Source organism: Lagopus leucura, unplaced genomic scaffold (assembly GCF_019238085.1).
Source record: "Lagopus leucura isolate 7727_CA_CO unplaced genomic scaffold, USGS_WTPT01 Super-Scaffold_100004, whole genome shotgun sequence".
In the NCBI taxonomy this organism is placed as follows: domain Eukaryota; kingdom Metazoa; phylum Chordata; class Aves; order Galliformes; family Phasianidae; genus Lagopus; species Lagopus leucura.
In genome coordinates, this window is record NW_024962264.1 from 60,106,000 (window position 1) to 60,126,449 (window position 20,450).

The 20,450-nt window shown below is 35.6% G+C and overlaps 1 long non-coding RNA gene across 1 annotated transcript in view; it reads right to left on the reverse strand.

The window, feature by feature from the left end:
* The window catches only part of LOC122179834, a 66,282-nt gene that overhangs the window by 37,381 nt on the left and 8,451 nt on the right, over window positions 1-20,450 (reverse strand). The window lies entirely within an intron of this gene.

Sequence of the window (20,450 nt, forward strand, 5' to 3'; positions counted from 1 at the left end):
GTTAATTTTGGAATTAGATCTGAATCTTTGTTCCTCAAAACATTTTCATATCAAAGCTATATGAGAAATGACATAGTGGATTATGTTGCATATATTGAATATGCATGTCTAAGAAAGGAACTCTTATAAAATTATGCATTCTGAGAAACTTTGAAACCATTTCTCCTTTCTGTAGACAACTTCATACAGAAACAGTTTACTGTGTTTTTAAGAGACTTTATGAAGCCTAGAAGTTTCTTTGGAAGATGTCGGAAATCAGCTGGGAGTTGTTAGCAACGTATTTTATGTTGTCAAACCTGGGGAAAGTGAAAGGTGCAAGAAAAAATTTATATTTAAACAACTTATATGTTCTTGTCTGTGTAGCTATATATTCGCGTTACCTTGGTTCTTTGTCCAGGAATCTTTCTTTTACTAAAAAGTCATTCACAGCAGAATGAACACTTCTCATTTATGCATTCAGATATCTGACATTTGTCATCTCCCTGACAATAAGGAATTGTGAATTCCTTATTGGTTTGTTGACTTCTTACTAAAGAAATACAGTATGCTTAAAAATATGAAGATAGATGACACTTGGGATACTTTCTAGAGAGATGGAAAGAATATCTTCTTCCTGAGACCTACAAGCACTACTAATGCAACAGACAGTTGACACCGTCAGAATAAGTATCAAATACCTACAAGAGAAAATTTGACTATCTAGGTATACAAGAAAAATCTGTAGATCTTTTTTTGGCTCAAGTGTCTAGAAATTGAATTACAGATTCAGCTGTAGCTGCTTAGACTTAAGCTCTGCATATCTGGTAGTTCTAGGAGGTTTCTTGCACATTAACCGTATCTCTGGTTTTCTTTTCCAACACTGTAAAGAGAACTTATATGTGCCTGTGTTTTCACTCTCGCACAGAGGATTAAATGCTAAAAATTATGACAGTGATAATCTATTGTTTGTAAATATATGGCACTTATCAAACATTTCTCAGCACTTTGATTTTAAAAAAGAAAAAAGCATTGAGTTGGAGAGCGAATAAGATCCTTAGTGTCTCGACTGCAATTCTGCACACAGTTTTCCTGAACACACAGACTTGAACTAAGCATTAAAGTTGAAAGTTTTAATGTGCAGGTAGCTTGGAAACTTAGAATCAGACTGGTATCATGCTATCCCAAAAGGAATGGGGAAATTCATGTCCTCTTCCTTACCTGGGCCTGAAAATTCAACAGAAGCCTTGTATTTTCTCAGAAGAGCTGGGAAAACTGTGGATACTACTCTCTGTTAATTAACTTGCTTGGCAGTGTCTCTGGTTCTGTTTACTGTTATCACAGGCAGTCTCTTCGTATTGTGGGAAAGGAAGCTGTGTTTCCTAATCCACAATTTTATTCTTCTGATAACACTTGCCTTCTTCCTAGCACTGCTACTTCATATTCTTGCCCTGATCCCACAGAATTCCACAGGCAATACAGTCCTTTGTTACTAAACCCTTCAAAATCAGAGCTTGTGCAGTTTATAGCATATGATTTCATGGGCACTGCCTTCAAGCCAGGTGTATAGCATGAAAAATGTAGCCAGATTTCAAAAAGCAGCACCTGAATACTCTCTCTTTACTTTGATGACACGGGAATTATGACTTTTCCTACTTAGTGTGGTTAAAGTGAGTCATAGGCATAGAACTTCAAAGAACTTCATCTCTGCCAGATGCCTAAATGGCATTTAGATTTTCAAAAGTTGCTTCAAAACCTGTTTGATTTTTAAATATGCCTTTGTCCCCAGAAAACATTTTATGATTCTGTAGTAAGAAATGTGATACATGAACAGCAAAGTTGGAATTCACACATTCTGGGAATAACCGAATCTGGGCTAAAGTATTTTACTACTAAGTTTTGCTCCCTTTGATTAGGAGTGATAGGATTCATCTTCCCTTCAGAAGGACACTAGTCAGAAGGCCATACTGCCTCCTAGCTTCAGAGAATGGTCAGCAGCTTACAATGAAGAATGCTACAGGTGGATGAGATGAATCTCACGTGGCATGTTTGTGGATGCAAGTCTAGAGAATGTCAGACTTCTGCTCTGTTTTCTCATAACTGTTTTGTAAATTATCAATTTTGGCTAGGTGACTGGCAGAACATTCTTCAAGTTTAATGAAGCAAAAAGGTGGAACAGCATGGTATCTGGATGCCTCCTTAATAAGAGTATAAAAAGCATACCTGTGCAGAGTGTTTGTTAAAAAAGACAGTGAGGAATAGGACATTTGGATGACATATGAAAAAAGACACAGGAAGGAGATGTAGATTTGGTGGGCATATACTTAGCATATACTTAGTTATATAGCCACTGAATAGAAAAAAAGTTTGATACTCAATTGATTAGCCAAAAAATCCCTGATGAGATGTTAAAAGCTCTGCAGGCCCTGGCACATATGGCATTTCTGCCTGAATTGAAAAAAGAGCAAGCTTCTGCTTACAGGAAGGCATGTATTGGTGAGCAGCTGCGTACCTAGAACCCTGTCAGATTCCAAGTTACACACTAATGTTTTCTTGTCCATGAAGGACATATGTTTCCAGGTGTCCTTCCTGCATTTTAAAATTAGTAAGAAGGAATTAGGAAAGAGGATTAGAGAGAAGGGAGTGGTAGTGTTTTTCATTTTCCTTGATACTACTGTTATTGTATGGAAAGTACTGGAAAAGGATCTCCTTGATCTCTCCATGCATTCGTCAGCCTGGAGAAGCACCCATTTCTGAAGAGGAAGATGCAGAGCATCCTTATCAGAAGGCTGAGTCCATCTCTCCTGATCAGATAAAATGGTATGTCAAACCATGTGTACTCTCGGGGGGTGTGTAAAGAGGAAGAACAACTCTCTTCTCTCTGGGCTAAGGGATTCACCAGGGAGTAAAAAGAAGGTTGATCTCCACCACCTGTGCTCTGAAAGACTTGTTTTAAACACTACTGCATAAAATACAGCCTCTGGATTAGAAATTAACATGGGTTTCCTGGATATTGGGTGTTCAGTCATATGTTTATTTCTTTTTTACCTAAGAGTTCCATTGGCTTTTTTTTCTCCCTATATTTGCAACTTTAGCCTTTTCAGATAAGTTCATGCTGGCTTTAGAGAGGTCGAATCCATTCATTCTGAACACTTAAGTTCTTCCAGGACGGTAACATAAACCATTACCAGTCTAAAAACCTACAGCCACACGGTGGCACTCTCTGGCTTTAAATAAAGGTCCTCATGTTGCACATGCTTCCTCCTCTATTCTTTTCCAAGCTGTAACAGCTACTAAAATCAAATCAAACCCTTCCAAAATGATGCCTGCAGTCGTTTTGTGGCTTCAGGTCCCTTTACTAGGAAAGAAGAAACACGGTTCAGCGTGCTCTTCAATGAGGGAAGTATGCTCCAAGAAAGCAAGGGCACTTTGAAGGAGTAAAATGAGTTGCAAATAATCGTGTTAAGCAACATTAAAATACTTAAAGCTCCTGTCTGCACCCAACATAGATAAAGTCATCATCTGGAGTGCAAATACAGTATATTGTAATGGAGAAGAAACCTAGAAAAGGATGCCAGAGGCAGGTACACACTGCAAACATTGGTGTTACCTGGAAACGGTAAACTTCTGACAGGTACCAAGACAAATGTCATAGGAACTGCTTTATAGGGACCTGGTGCTGTGGTGCTCTAGGTAGTGATATTCAAAGTAATTAACATAGGAAAGCCAGACATACCACTTTCCTTGATAATATAAAAAAAAATATTAGCAGAGTTGGAAAGCGTTTTAATATATAAATATAATTTTCCCTCTTGTTGTTACTCTCAGCTGATGTTCAAAGGAGATGTGCCCATTTCTGCATCCATTTTGTTATTTCAGATAATGAAGTGAGGAAAGATAATGTTGAATTTCCCAGGAGATTTTTCTCTATCTAGCACTTCGGCACTGAAAAGACAGGTTAAGTTTCTCTTGCAGCACAATGACATAATACATGGATTGTATCTTTGCATGAAAATGCAAACTAAATGAGATTAATCTGATTTAAATTATCATAAAACTTATATGTTATTTAGAGACCTTTTTTTTGGAATGGCTATGTGCTGGGAAACTCTTGAAATTTTTCAGCAGGTGTTTTTCCTGATATAGCAGATCTGCTCAAAATCTGCTCAAATAATTCTTTCTTTGCCAAGTCAAAAGAAGGGATATTTCATAATTGCAAAGAAAATACTAATTTTTTTGAAAGTTGGAATCTCAGAATCATAGAATCATAGAATCTCCAAGGTTGGAAAAGACCTAAAAGATCATCCAGTCCAACCGTTCACCTATTCCCAATAGCTCCCACTAAACCATGTCCCTCAACACAACATCCAGCAATGGGTATGAATGAGTACAATAAGTGGAGCATTTCTCTTTCTTTCAAAGTAACGTATCTTTTATTCTGAATGTTTTCTAACGTTTATCTAAAGTTTATGTAACTGCTGTTCTTCAGTGTTAGTGAAGCAAATTATCTGTATTTTCTTGATATTCTGAAGTAAATTCTTGTTATTTGTAGTTTCCTTTTAAAGAGTATCTTCAGCCTTGCACAACCTACTGTATACAGTGGTAACTTCATTCTCAATTCATAACTGAAGAATGGAGCATCACTGTAAAATGTGGTTCTGTATTTTTTTAGTCCATGTTTTCAAAATTGATGTTAGTACTAAGCAGAAGGAACTAAACTATAAAAAATCAAGATAGAAAAATAAATATATCACCACTGTCTATTGAATACTAGAAACTATTACTTCATGCATTTACAACTTAAGGCATAGTTCTGCATTTATTTTTCTGGTAGATTAAATGTGATACATGCTTCAATTTTCTTGAATCCTGAAGTTTTGTCTCATGTTGGTTAAGATTTACATGGCATAAAGGCAGTTAGAATGTGTACACTTTCATACTGATGGATCAAACTCAAGAAAAAACGTGTAGAATGCCTGCTATGTAACTTGAAAAGTGATTTCCCTTTGTGCTCTCCTGCAGGTTTGTTAATTCTACACTGTAGAAGAAATATATTTTTCTGTTTTTCTTGCATACCAGATATAACAATAGTCTCTACACAAACATACAGCTGAGTAAATGTTATTCACCATGAAGTAATGGTAAACATATTAATTAAATGTTAATAATAATAATAAAGTATCTCAGATCATAAACTCTTTTTAAGTTTCCCACATTTTCTTATTTGTTGACAGCTATAGGTTTGTTAAAATCTTGAAAGACTTGTAACTACGAGAAGCTTCAGGAAGATTGAGGTGTGTATGACCAAGTATCTTAGCCTAAGATTCTGTCCTTTACTGATACATTTTTGATTAATTCTTTTCTTTCCAACATAATTTTTCTTCTTTGTTAGATATGTGGAATTGAGATAATCTAACAAAGTGATTCAATGATTCTTTTGTTTTCTTGCTAGTTGATATAAGTTCATGTCTGGTATTTTCTGGGTCACTGAATCACAATTTCTTATTAAAGTAGAGAAAAGCAGTCCTTGTTATACCTTTTACCAATTATGTTTGCTCTATTGCTTTACTTTTTTTAGAAACCATTTTTACTTGTTTTTAGGTCTGCCAGACTTTTCATCACCCTTGCTGAATCCTGGTTGTCTGCCACATACCACTTAATGCTGGAAACAAATCACTTCTATTTCTAAGAATGAGTCTGGAAAAAAGTGCACTAATTGGTCAATGTTTATTTTAAACCAAGTGAAGTCTGGTTACCTGTTTTCTGCAAAGTTTTAGCAATGAGAGTCGGGGATCTACCAGCAAAGTGGGGTTGCTTTAGGGATGGACTTCCTCCCATCTAAAAGTACCCCTGTTATAAGCTTGCATTAGAATTATGACTTGAATAATAAACATGTTCTGACATGTGCTACCAAAATTTTAAAAGAAATCTTGAGCTACTTGCATCTTCAGTAATTCAGTAGGATCTGCCTGTATGTTTCAAGCCATTTCAAGAGTAAAGGGAATAAAACTGGGAGCCTTGCAATACGTAAGTGACTCACTTTTAGAGATAAGAATAATGCTTAACCTCTACCCAAAATAAGGGAGAATTTCAATGGAAAATATTTGACTATGATGCCAAAAACTGTATCTTGGCAGTAAACAATACATAAACAACATTAAACAACAGTAAACGTGCAAAAACTGCGCTAGTTTGGAGATCTTCTAAGTACTTAATATTGCTTCATAATTGCATTTATAGACCACAGAACTCTCATGTAAATATTTACTTATATTATTACATTTTTGTTAACTAGCATTCCCTTTATATTCCATTTGGTATTAATTTTGAAGTAGAAGATCCCAAGATTGAACAGGAAGGGAACTACATTTAAACATGGTATTTTGAAGATGCACAGTATCCAGCTTCCTACAATTACAATAATCATATGTTAGAAACTTCAGAATGTCTTGTTGTTTTTTTTTGTTTTTGTTTTTTTAAAGCCCCAAATACATCTTTTTGAATTGGCAAGAGACAAAATATAAAGCAGCACTGAAGAAGCTTCTCCATGGTCCTGGTCTTTGTATCATGCAAATATCTTCCATTTTTCAAGCTCCTTATTTAGTAATTCTGAACTCTATTCTTAAATCTGTACCTGGATTACCCAAATGTATTTGTTCATGTTTTCCAAACTCCCTTCTATTTTTTAATTAATTTTGATAAACTATTGTTTGACCCTGTTTAAAAATGTACTGGATATAGTTTACAACAAGTTAAATGTAATATAAACTTAGATTGAGCATTTAGAAATATTTAGATTGCTGCCTTTGGACCTCTGCACTCACAATTTAAGGTTTTATTTTACTGGGCTGCTGAGACATGGAATTTTGATTCATACAATAGGCCACTTTCTCAGTTCACATAAATCAGCTAAGCTCCATTCAAATAAAGCTCCAGTCCTGGGTTAAGTTAACAATTTGAAATTTGGCTCAAGGGCCATATCTAACATGACATTCCCTTGCCACAAGAGATTAGAGCAAAATGCTGAGGTTGTGAATAAAGATCCAAGTTGAACGGACTCGTGGAAACAGTAACTGGATGTGGACTGTGTAGATCTTCCTCCCATCTGATAGAGCAGCTCTGCTGTGTGGCTCTTTTCCTGTGTGAGTCTGGAGCAAAAGTTTGTACGAGTATGGCCACATGGGACAGATTTCTCTACATCATGTCTGCACTGAGCCATGCACGACTCCATAGGATGTCCAGATTTTGGCATATTCCTGCAAATCCTCCTCCTTGGTTGTCCTCTCCATGACCCTTCCATCCCCTTCACTGCTGTGCAAAGTATTAGAGGCTCTACTGGAAAGAAGACTACAGCAGGACACATTTTGAAGCATGCGGTTTACAAGACCCATTAGAGAGGTATAGTTCTGGAAGAAGGCTACAAGTGCATGCTCTAAAATCATCCTCTTTTCTTCTTATTCAAGATCTTACAGAACTTTTTATTTTTATACAATGAAAAAGTTTGTAACCCTTTATTGTCTTGTCTGTATATAGAATGCACTGTAAGTTTGCTCTGTTTGCATTTTTGTTAAACTGATGCATGGCTGATACAACTGTATTTTGATTTTAAACAATTCTGCTTTGATGTTTCTTTTGCTACATTATGCAGAAACTTTGCTCAGTTGGTCAATAACTGATATGCCATCAATGAGAGCATAAAATTATCTTGCATTTAATTTTGAATATTTGTAAGAAGGGAATTGTGAAACTGAGCCTCAAGTTCCCCTGAATTATGTTAGGAGGGAAACTGTGAATGATTTTCTTTTCTCAAAAGAGCAATTGAGGCATATTTTCATGTTTGCTTTTGTAAATTTAGCTAAAACAGCTTAATATAAAGTTTCAGATTAAGCCAGTACATATATTCTCAATGTCACAGCTGATTTGAGATAGTCTTGTAAGCATCAAATAGAATATGTGTCCAGTCTGGTATTTTATTAAAGTAACAATGTGTGTGGGATATTCAGCAGTGTTTTTCCATTGTGGTCAAAGTAGTTTAGAGAACTCAAATAAAAGGAAAACAATCTCAGGACACTTGGTGATCCTCTTTCTCTCTCTCTCTCTCTCTTTTTTTTTTTTTTTTTTTTTTTTTTTGGTTTTTTTTTTTTTTGTTTTTTGTTTTGTTTTGTTTTTGTTTAATTTAACAGTGTACTACTATACTGCTTCTTTTGGATTTACTACTGCTCAACAACGAAAATCAAGCATAGATGTCTAGGTTATTCAAACAGTTCCCATCAGTGCAAAAAACGTTTAAAATTTTGAACTAGACAAGCACTGGTGGGCAACACATCTTTAATATATTCATTGCTTCTTTAAAAAAAAAAAAATTCTCATGGTTTTGATTACTTAGGTCAGAGCAAGAAGAGAATAAAGTCATTCATACCACAGTCTGTAGTAAAGTTGCTCAAGTTGTCAACTGGAGTATATGTAGGCCACAAAGACTCAAGTGTTTACTAGCTATATTCACCAATGAATACTTAGTAAAAAGTATGTGTACAAAAAAAAAAAAAAGAAAAAGAAGAAGATGGAAGAACCAAGATTTGGGACAACCTGTTTTCAAGACCTTAGATACTTATATTTGCCCATTTAAAAAATTCTACATTTTCTTTTTTTTTCTGTTTTTTATTCTTTTTTTTTTTATCCTCAAACATACAATACACAAACAGAATAAAATTTTTAGCACTATTTTAATTTTGCTTAAGTGATTGCACTTAATCTTACCTTATTTTCAACAGTAGAAGAGGGAATAGATTACTGCAGGAAAAGATATATTAAAATCTAAATAACTGTTATATCACAAAAATGAAATACCAGAGTTACATCCCTTGAGTCGCCATGGTCTACATGTTTAGTCAGCTAAGGGTAAGTTTCTCAGATGCGGAAGAAATCTTGGTCAATGTTTGTTTTTTACTAGTATTCTTAGTTGCTGTATCCCATCATCCATATCCTCAGGCATTATTTTTGAATAAATGGTGAAGAACATGATTGATAACATTCATGCAATTTTAGAAAACATCTGCAAATAACCTGAAGCTATTTTTCTTTCTTTCAAATTCTCAATCCTTTAAGAGGATATGGCTTTTCTTTACTGGGTGGTGTCAAATATCACATTTCATTTAGTCTGAACTTCACATTAAAACCATGTCCATTCCCTAATTTCATCCTTCATGAATGAAAAAAAACTAATAAAATTTCCTGGAAAAACTCACTCTGCAAATAAAACATTTCACTATTACAGACACTTATATCATCACTTATAAATAAGTGAATGTACTTATTTTTAAGGTCTAAGTAATTGAACTTATTAAAATAAAATATCTTGATACAGATTTGTTTCACACACCCTTTTCCAGAGAATTTTCAAATCTGATTCAGTCTCAGAAGCCTGGTCTTAGGCAAACTATTACTGTAAGTATCTCACTGCAAAAATACGAAGTCTAAACAGTTTGGATTTGACAACTTTGCAATTTCCAGATTATTGTTGTCCTTACAGTTCATGAAATTGTAGTAGTAATTTAGGTTCCTTCGGACCCCAAGGACTTTAGAAGAGGGATTTATTTAAATGTAATAATAATAATAATAAGATGCATAACATAAGCCGCTGGTATGAGACTGTCACTGGTATTAAAGATAACAAGATAATGGTAAATGGTCTTAGAACTCACATGTCAAACAGTTTCACAGAATTACAGAGCTGCAGGGGTTGAAATGGACCTCCAGACATCATTGAGTCCAACTCCCCTGCAAAGCAGGCACCCTACAATGGGTCACACAGGTACGCGTCCAGATAGGTCTTGGGTATCTCCATAGAAGGAGACTCCACCACCTCTCTGGGAATCCTGTTCCAGTGCTCTGTCACTCTTACCATGAAGAAGTTTTTCCACATGTTTGTACAGAACTTCCTATGTATAAGTTTCAGGCCATTACTCCTTGTCCAACCACTACGCACCACTGAGAAGAACCTCGCACATCCATTTGCCTTCCCACTCCCTTCAGACATTTATAAACATTGATCAGATCCTCCCTCAGTCTTCTTTTCTTCAGATTACTCACTCTAACAGCTCTAATGGAACAGTGGATGAAGGCTACATTATAAATGCCAAACTAGGCATAACAGTTTCACATCACGCATTCTCCTCTACAAGTATATAGAATGTGGTCTCAAAATTTCCATTAATTGAACAAGTGATAAAGTAAAAATTGCAAAATTAGTTATTGGGACTTCACAGTATCAAAAGAGAAAACATTTCAAATAAAAATATGAATAGAACAAGAAAAGGCCTCCTTAAAGCATTTGAAGAAATCTAATTGTCTATAAATATCTGAAAATGGCAAACTGGACGAGATTAAATGCACTATTAAGGGTAGTAGTGCAAAAAATGCAAAATCCAATCAGTAGAAGTGTCATGGACAACAAAGAAAATTATTCTCTGTCCTCTTAGACCTTGGATAAAGAATCCTGCCCAGTTTAGGCACAATACACTACAAGAAGGATGTTAACAAATCTGAGCACAAAGAGGAACAAAAACACTGATACAAACTTTAGAAAATACGAACTTTGAAAAAGGGTTGAAGGAACTATGTTTGTTTAGTCTAGAACAGAATGAGTGTAGATATAACAGTCTTCGCAATGTAAAAGTGTCTTATATGACAGCTCTTCTTAATTACAAGGGGAAGAAAATAAGATGCATTTGGGGAATTTTCATAATAATAGAGCGATGAAGCACTAGGATCTGTTGTGTAATGAGATTTTTTTTCCTTACAGCTTTTAAAAACAGATTAGATAAATATCTTCAGGTATTTCATAACCTGATTATACCTATTTCTCCCTGGGAAAGAGGTTTGTAGTGGATCCTTAAGAGATTGTTGTGATCCCATACACTTGCATGTTTCCAAGATTTCATTTGACAAAATAAAACAGTTTCAAATATGAAGGCATTAAAAAGCCTCTATCTGTAAAAGTCCTGGAGCATAGTAGATATAAACCAAAGGAGATGATGAGTCAAAGTCTTTCATGTCTGGTCCTCCAGTAGTAGTAGTCGTAGTAGTAGTAGGGCATTATCTCATTGGGTTGCATTCTGCAGAGACAAAACACTCATCAAGGAGAAACCTGTTTTCTGTCAATTTACAAAGATACAGATGCTTCTTTGGCACTGTTGGTGTTCATGTGCATATGACCATGCTAAAACTGTAAGCATATGTGGGATACGATCAGATTAAAGTGTCGAGATTTTGAATGTTGGCTATAGCAAAACACTGGGTAGATAGTACGGAATCCTGTATCCTGGAGAGACTGGGTGGGTTTTGGTCTACTCAAGCTAAACAATACAAAATCATTTGGGAAGATTTAGCATATTCATTGTATTATTCTTGTGATTTTGCTGTGTTCAGACAGGATTAGTGCTTATGAATATAACCAGATATGACAGCAGAAGAGACAGGCACCATTTCTTTATCTACACAAGCACAGTGTGAACTGCAGTGGCAGTGTTAACACTGAAGACTTTCTCCAGTTTAAGGCAGAACAGTTTAGCCTTCAGACTGAAGCAAAAACAATTACTTAGAGAAGTGGATGATTCTGATAAGGGTGTCCATCCACTAGTAAATGAGATTGAAAGGAGTGTATGTTAAACAGACATCTCAGACAGGACGTAAGCCCATTTAGAGAAAAGAAATTTAACATCCATTACCTGTTACTATTCTGTTCTGAAATTCATTATCCAGTTCTTATAAGCAGAATTATTTTATTCACACGGTTTTATTTCAACAGAATATAGGACACCAAATTTTACTGAAAAACACAGATCCAGATTTTTACAGTATTTATAAAGAAGAATCAGATTAAATAGTGGATCAAACACGACACGAGCTCATCCAATAGTTTTTCTTACATATTTCTGCTTGCACACACCTCTTTTCCATCCATCATTCTCAATGAAAATACTTCAAAGTACAAGAGAGCGTGTTAGATATATGAATAAGTAGATTAGATATTAAACACCTGACAAAAAGATGCAGTCCTCCAACTCTTGATTATGAGCTGACTAAAACAGTCTGAAGTCCATAGATACTTATAGGTTTGACCATTGCATTCCCCTGACTAGATGTTCTTCTTTTGATATATAGTTCCTACATCACAATGAACTCAAAACCTTTCTACTACCTAAGTTCCTTTGGAAGCTGTTCACAAGACATTATTTTGCTTATTTTGTTTGAGAACACAGAATCCAGAGCACAATTTAAAACTTGCTAAATAAATGAGTATTTTCAAAAAGAATAATCGAAAGAAATTGCTCTTCCTAGCCATCAGACATTGTTTATTCTGGAGAACAGCTAATAGAAAATGTGTTAAGTGTGTCATCAGAAGACCAATAAGACTGAGAAATCAAGTGCCGTAGAGTTTCTGTGGCTTATTGGTTTGTGTATGCCTTTAGAATAAAAATATGGGTATCTCTACTGAATAGCTTAGTACTTATCCCAAGATTCCAGACAAATGAACGTGGACTTAGCAGTTCCAAAAGAAGATTTTTATCAGAAGAAAACATTTAGTTTGGAAGAGGAAGGTCACCAGCAAAACAGTGAGGTAATTACCGTATACCTACCCTTGCTGTCTCTCAATTGCCAGTGTTGTAAACTTCCATTACACCTCCAATTGGCATTGTTGATTGGCCTACACTGGCATTTTGGCTTTGGGCATTGTGGTTTGATGCTGATGAAAACTCAGGCAAACACTCTAAAGGCTAAAAGATGACTGTTTTGGTCAGTGGTATTTGTACTAGTGACACCATGAAGCTTACAAACATGTGATCAACTATTCCATGCCATCAAATCAACAACAGGAGCAGTAAATCACCTGTATACCTCCGAAAATCTAGGCTAATGTCAGCATGATTGTGTTTAACTGGTAGAGTCCATTGTAATGTACTAATTCTGCCAGCTGAGAGATTTGTTGTCAGTGAGTGTGGTGTCCTATAAACCAGGTATAAAGCAAAAAATTTACCCTAGAAATATACCCATTTTTAGCCACTGAGTTTATCACTTTCATTGCCAAGGAAAATATTTTCAAAACTGAAAAACATGCAGGCTTTATTTTCAAACTTGTTAAAAAAAAATTTCCACTGCTACACAAACACACCCGGGAGCACAAATCCACAGTGAGGTAATGGCAAAGCTAAGAAGCAAGTCTTCAAGAACTGAGACTTGCTTATGTGGATAAAAAAATATTAAATTTACAGTCTGGGCTGCTGACTATCTTTCACAGGTGCTGGACTTAATTTAGCCATATATATATTTTTTTAATTACTGGATTCAGTGTTTATTTTTGTTTGCTGTTACAGAGCAAATTTGCCCTTCAGAAGCCTTTGAACCTAATTACTATTTTCTAATTACTTCTACTAAACTCCTTTAATTTTAATGGATATTCCTATTTGTGCTCTTAATGAGGACATAGTGGCAAAGATCAAGGAACTCCTTTGTTCGCCCTTCCATTTTCACTGAAAATTAATTCTTTTCCAATAAGTTCTAACCTGAAAATCTTAAAATTCCAAGCACACACACAGATAATATGACTATTATTCTGTACAGAAAAGGAGATGCTTCCAAGAATATGTTATCCTTATTTCATACATATGGATTTGCGACAATGATTTGATCTTTCTCCGGTGGAAATTTTCTGTGGATTTATGAGGCCTTTTGAGGAAGTAAATGATACCAGTGCTGATTCTATTTGACCATGGAAAGTATTGACCTATGTCACAAAGCTTAAAGCTAAGCAAAACAAAACATGTATTCTGTAATAGAGAACTATGAAATTAGTTGTGGGAATAAGTAAACGAGTTTCTAACCTCCCACATAAACAGCTTCTGGGATCTCTACCAATTTTACCCAGATTATACCAGATTAGACACCACAAAGATGAGAGATCCCTGAAGCCTGCAAAGAGAATGAAAAATGTCACATTTGAAATCCTAAAAGAAATTCCTTGACGTGGATGTCTGTGCACTCCTGGATCCATCCCCAAAAAAATGCCTCTGTAGGGTGAGGACCATAACCCTTCCCTAATGAGTTATAACTTAGTAGCAAATGTGACATAACTAAATAAGAATTATAAATAGCAGCTAATGATGGATGTGAGCCACAGAAGAAGTCGCACCATACTGAAGCTTCTAAGAAACTCACAGAGCCACTAGTGAGCAAAATTTGTAAGAAACATATGAGAACAACAACAAAATGGAAGAAATGCTCACCAGAAGTGCCATGAGATGTACCAGAGAAATCAGTATTTCACACAGGTTTATAGCTACAGAAAATGGTTTTGCCCTTCTATTCAGCCATCTGGGAATGTTGACTTGAATTATTCATAAGGTAACGTTTTCCATGATATCTTTGGGAAGACTGACATACTGTCTTCACTGAGACTTCACACAGTGATGTCCTAAAAATAGCTGATGAAAGCTATTATCTCCTACAGTTCTTTGGAAAATTAGATGTCTTACAGTGTAACAGACTGGGAGACAAAAAAGAGGATTGCCACGTGTACGTATCTGATTCGTTTTGAGTCCATGGGAAATCAAGATATGTTACTAAGTATGTATGCTCTAGGAGATAACATGCATCTGAGACTACCTGAGTACAGATCTATCTGCCTCTGAGAAAATATCATTCTTTCAAATGAAGAACCTATTAGTGGTAAGTTTATGATAGCATCATCTGAAAATTATTTTTAGGATAATTTCTGCCTTCCTATGAAATCTATAATGATAGCACTGGACTAAGGGATTATAAGGCTAATATGAAGAAATAGAAAGCATATTAAAAAAACAGCTGCTTGAGCAAACATGAGATCTATTTAAAACCATATATACAATGAAAAAAAAACTGGCAGCAATTTGTCAGTCTATAGCATGTCAGATAATTTCTAGGTCAAAACCAAAATGAAGGACCAGAACTCCTATGACAGCAAAATTCTTCTTCATGCTCCACCGTAACATGGTAATTTTTGGAATTATTATTGCATAGAATAAATATTCTCCTATCTATCATTTTTTAAAATCCTTAGTGAAGAGGGATGATTCAATACCAAATAGAAGTAATGGAAAAACTAGGACAACCATTAAGGAGAGTTGGAATAGTCCTTAAAGGAGGAAGTCTGTTGTGAATAAAGCTCCTTCCTTATGGTATGACTTGAATGAATGCACATGTCCACGGAAAAAAAAGAGAAAAAGGAGAGGGAGAGGGAGAGGGAGAGGGAGAGGGAGAGGGAGAGGGAGAGGGAGAGGGAGAGGGAGGTCTCATAAAAAACATTAATTGCTGTGGGCCTTAATGAAACAGAAAAACTGAAGATCCTACATCACTTCCTCTTCTCGGTGGCAAAAGCATAACTCCTACATCCCAAGCAGTTTAGTCACAACTGCTTACTGAAGGGTTTTTTATAACATTCTTGAAGGAAATCATGAGAAAAGAGATGATAATTATTCAGATTTAAAATGCATAATTTGAATATCAAAAATGGGATACTGGGGAGTATCCTATTGGATTAGATGGAAAAGATGATGCAAATCTTGCTAGTGTTTTCTGCAGGAGAGATACCAGAAGAGTTCAGGGTCATTAATTTTATACACATACATTTAAATAGCTTTAGGTTCATTCTTGCTGAAATCATGCTTTCTTTGGTCCCACAGCTCCATCTGGTATTATCAGTTTCGTACTGGTACAGTAGAATGGAATTGATGACACAGTAGGAGCCTTGTCTAAACCAAATGAGTCTATGTAATCATTATTTTTAGCTAGCACAGATTTTCCTGCTTCTATGGTAATCCTTGCAATTCCAGCTATGTTTCTTTCTTAAAGGAAGAGATATTCCTTACACACTCAAAAAAACCCAACCTTTTGAATGCAAATAAAACGGTTAATGCTTCCTTAAGCTCATAGTGGTTCCATACAGTAACTTAAACGAGAGGATATTAGTTCATCTGTGACTGAAAACCAAAACCAGATGGATTAGCTTGTTAGAATTCCCTAAAAAATATAACTATGAGTTATAGTCATGGTTGAAAATACATTTCTTTTTCAGTTGCCTTCTTTTAAGCTTTTCATTCAACTGTTTCACTACACTAGGCTTTTAAAAAATTGTCCCATTTAATTTCTTCTAAAAGACTTACTGAATAAGGGGGAAGCAGCAGATGTTATTTTCAAATGTAAAAAAATGTAGCTAAAAGACAAAACAAGTTTGCTAGGTACAATTCATAAACCCTATGTATTCTACTACTCTCTTCTTTCAAAGAGAAGCCAAATCTGAAATACAGTTAGAACAAAATGAAAAAGAGATATTGGTTTGCTGTTAAAACCATATTCTTCTCTATGAATCTTACCAAGCATTTAGGACTAATGAATGAATGTGATGATGGCTGGTGCTCATTGCTCTCTGTATAAGAACGTTTAGTAAAACATATGCATCAAAGGAATTTAGAGTGAAGATATCAATGGCACAAATCATAAGAGGCTTTATCAGGAAATGGGAAGATCCAGTTTGGCCAGGACAGCACAATCGTACACATCCTAAGCAGCACAACTTTATATACATAAAATGTTTAAATAAGAAAATAACATATATAGCATTTCTACTGATCTTTACTGTGCAGGTAGTGGAACACTGGCATAAAGAGGCTGTGGGGCTTCCTCCTTCAGAAGCCACCTGAACATGGGCCTGAGCACCCTGCTCTTTGTGGCTCTGCTGGAGCAGGGGTTGGGCCAAAGGGACCCAGAGGTCGCTGCTAACCCCTACCATTCTCAAATTCTGTGAAATACCATGAGAAATTGTGATTTTTACGATTTAAAGGTATTCAAGACACCTACACTGTATGATACAAGAAGACATGAGAGATCTATGTTGTTTTGGGGTGTCAGAGCCTTTTTGGAGACTGGGCAGAATACTTTCCAGCATCAAAAATGGCATTGATCCATACATGTGCAATTGAATTGAGACTTCATTTGTAGCAAAGCACATGTCTACTGGTATCTCGAGTGTCTAGGGCTACTCATACCATCGTTAGAGTTAACACATCAGTAAAATACAGGGAAATATTTGTTCAGTTCTTGTGTTGACAAACTGAATCAAATTAATTGTGCTTTAATCTCCATTGACTATATTCATCAAGGTGTTTTTGCTTACTATCTGATCTATACATATTCCTTATATAAACACACACACCATAGTTATTTATAACTCTGTAAATCTCATGTGAACAATGCCAGTATGATCCTGTGTGAACAACTCTTTAAGAACAAAAGAAAAAGCAAAACACTAGTTCATATGTAAGCTCTTTTTCAAAAGAATGTTTGAAGGAACTTTTACTTAGTTATTTCAATTATTGTTAGTATTGCCTTTTACCCACAATAAAATTAAAGCTGTACACATCAAGTGGTCACAGAATGTGAGCAAGAGTGCAAAGAAATAACAACACAGTCATATCACAGAGAGAATGAGAAAATATAAAGCACTTTGTGGTCATTCAAAGCAGGAATCATGCACGAGACTGCAGAAAAACTTTAGTGCTGAAGGTCACAGAATGTTTTGTCTAATCCTTCAGCAGACACTCAGATTTGATCATATCAGTTGCATCTTATACCCTATTGACTATATGGATAAGAAGAACTGAAAGTTCTTTTCTTTTGTAACTCATAGTGCATAATAGTAAAAACAGCTAAAAAACCTGTGTTTCGTAGCTGATCACCAACACTGTACTGAAGTTTTTATTCTTCTGCCCAATGCTTCCAGACTGTAATGCAAGGATTTTCTCTCCTCAGAGAACTGTTGTGGCTCTCCAGTTCATATAATTTTCTATACCTCCATCAGAGTGACTGAAGTTGCGTTAGTTTAAGTACAGATTTAGTTATCTAAGAGGGAGAGGTCAGATTCAAGAGACAAACTTTGGAATAAGATACATAAGTTCCTTGTACATTTTGCTGTTTGACTAGGTAAATCAGTTTGATCTTTGCATTTGCACCTTGAAAGCTATATTTCCTTGTGGAATTTGTACATAGGCTAAAATTTAGCAGGCTATCTGTATAACAAGGAATGTTAGTTATCAGTTTTCTATTTCTTAAGATTTCTTAAATTTTAAAGCACTTCAAGTCAGTCACTATGCTGGTTATGATCTTTCTAGATCTTGTAAAGCAGGCTCAGAGCAGCTAAAAACAGAGTGAAGGTTGTGATCTCAAAAAATTTCCAGATGCTCCAATAAAAGAGTGGCTGCTTTATCAAGCATCAGCATCGAAACACTGCCTGTATGCTTCAAAGAGACCCTGTACTGCTGACAAAGACAAACCTGACTATTACTGACTTGTGGTCAATTAAAGAACTCATGGAACCTTTCACATGTGCAAAGACATTAATCTCTGCCTCCTAGCCAAATTATACAAGATTAATAAAATCAAGTCCCAAACATTTTGGATCTAGTTGTGCATTCCTTGCTCAGAGCTGGGTGCTTGGATCTCTCCTGGTGTCTTTTGAACTCAAATGAGTTCCACTGGATTAAAGCTGCATGGAATTTGGCTCTAGAATCAGTTCCCTTTCAGATCGACTGTGAGAAGGCATTGGGAAATTTACCAGAAGCAGATCATTTTTTGTTTTGTTTTGGTTTTAATGCTGTCATTTGAGTGGGAGGTATTTGAACTCCAAAGACAGAAGTGGAAATCAAGAAGCCAGCTAAATCCCAGTTGACTGTGTCTGTAAGCAGATGTTTTAGAATAGTGCAATTAATAAGACTGTGCAAGAAAGCATCAATTACAGTAAAAAAACAGATTGCTGGCACTTAGTGTGCACTTAGTGTATTCCAAGAAAAGAGCACCATAAAAGTAGGAGTAAAACAAAAACTTTTTAGGTTTGTGCTGCTAAATCATATTTTCTTACTAAATACCAGTATCAGATGAGTTGCTATTTGCTGATTCAACATGATAAAGGCTTTCATTTCTCTCTCTCCCTCTCTCTTTCTTTTTTTTAAATTTGAACAAGCCAAGCTTCTTAATATCTTGAACACAAAATTTAGGGACAAATATGGTCACAGTTCAATTGACTGATTATGTTCTGGAGGCTGGATGCAACAGTCAGACTTGATTGATTATTTTGGCAAACTAAAACTTTGGGATACTTACACTAAGCATTTGAGATTTTGGTATGAATACGCCTAAAAGGTTCAACTTGTCCCTTAGTTGACATACCTATAGGAGTGTTTTTTCCATTAATGCATGGAGATTTTACCAGTCAAAAACTTTTCAGGTTAATATGAAACACTATAAAATGAGATCATTACACAGAATTCTGGGGAAAGACAGCTAAAGATTGAAAAAGAACAGATTTAACTTCAACAAATAATGTATTTTACTTGAGTGTTCCTTGTGAACACTCAAGTAAAAGTCAGATACTTGAGAAAAGAAACCTCTGTGAATGTGGGGAAAGAGGGAAGGGGACAGAGAGAGAGGAAGGTTCTGCAAGAAGTCAAATGAGAAGATAAAGATGAGGTTAAAGTAGCTCTTTTGATGCAACCTCTAAAGAACATACTGGAGTGACTATTTGTGTTTAGAAGAGTGATTAGAGTAGGAACTAAGAGAAGGAGGTGTGGACAAGCAGTAGGAGTGTGTAATGAGAGGCCAGCAGTAGGGAAGAGTCAGGTAGCGTTCCTGAGAATAATTCAGGGAGAGCTGAGATAGTCATGCTACAAAGACAGCAAAATTCTGCACCAACAGCAAGTTCCACTGACTGGGAGGATAATCTAAAAGATCTTCTTAACACCTAATGTTCAATAGCAAATGAAATTATGCTACTATTGGTACAGTTTGATACACAATTACTTTGTGATTCATAGTCTGGGTAGCCACTCCCAAACATGGATTTTGCTGTGGACTCAACCCTTTACTAAGATTGAAAGAATGAAATTCTAATTTTTCACTCAATTTGAAACAAACAAACACAAACTTGCTAGAGCATTGTCTAGCTCCCACTTATATACACAAAGATATCAACTGGAATTTTACAGCATATTTTTATTTTAGATAAATTCTCATAAAAGAGGCCAGCAGTTTGAGGAAACATAAAGCTTTGAGATTTCGAGATGAGTGGAATCTTCATGGAGAGAAATGTTAGCAATTTGTGACCTGGCTGGCTCATTGTGGTTGTCCTTGAATAAGATGACACTGGCAATTATGCGAAAAAGAACCTGTCCTTCCAGCCACAGCTCATCATGCCAAACTTCTGAAAGCTTCTTGAATATGTGTATTGCTAAAAATAGAATTGTTGAATCCTTGTTTTCTCTTGCTACAATGGATATGACATTATTTAAATTTCTTTTCAGATATGGTCTTCACTGCAAATGCTGATATATTCATCCCATTTTCTTCCATATGTAGTCACTGCTCTTTTCTCAGAACTCCAAAATGGAGCT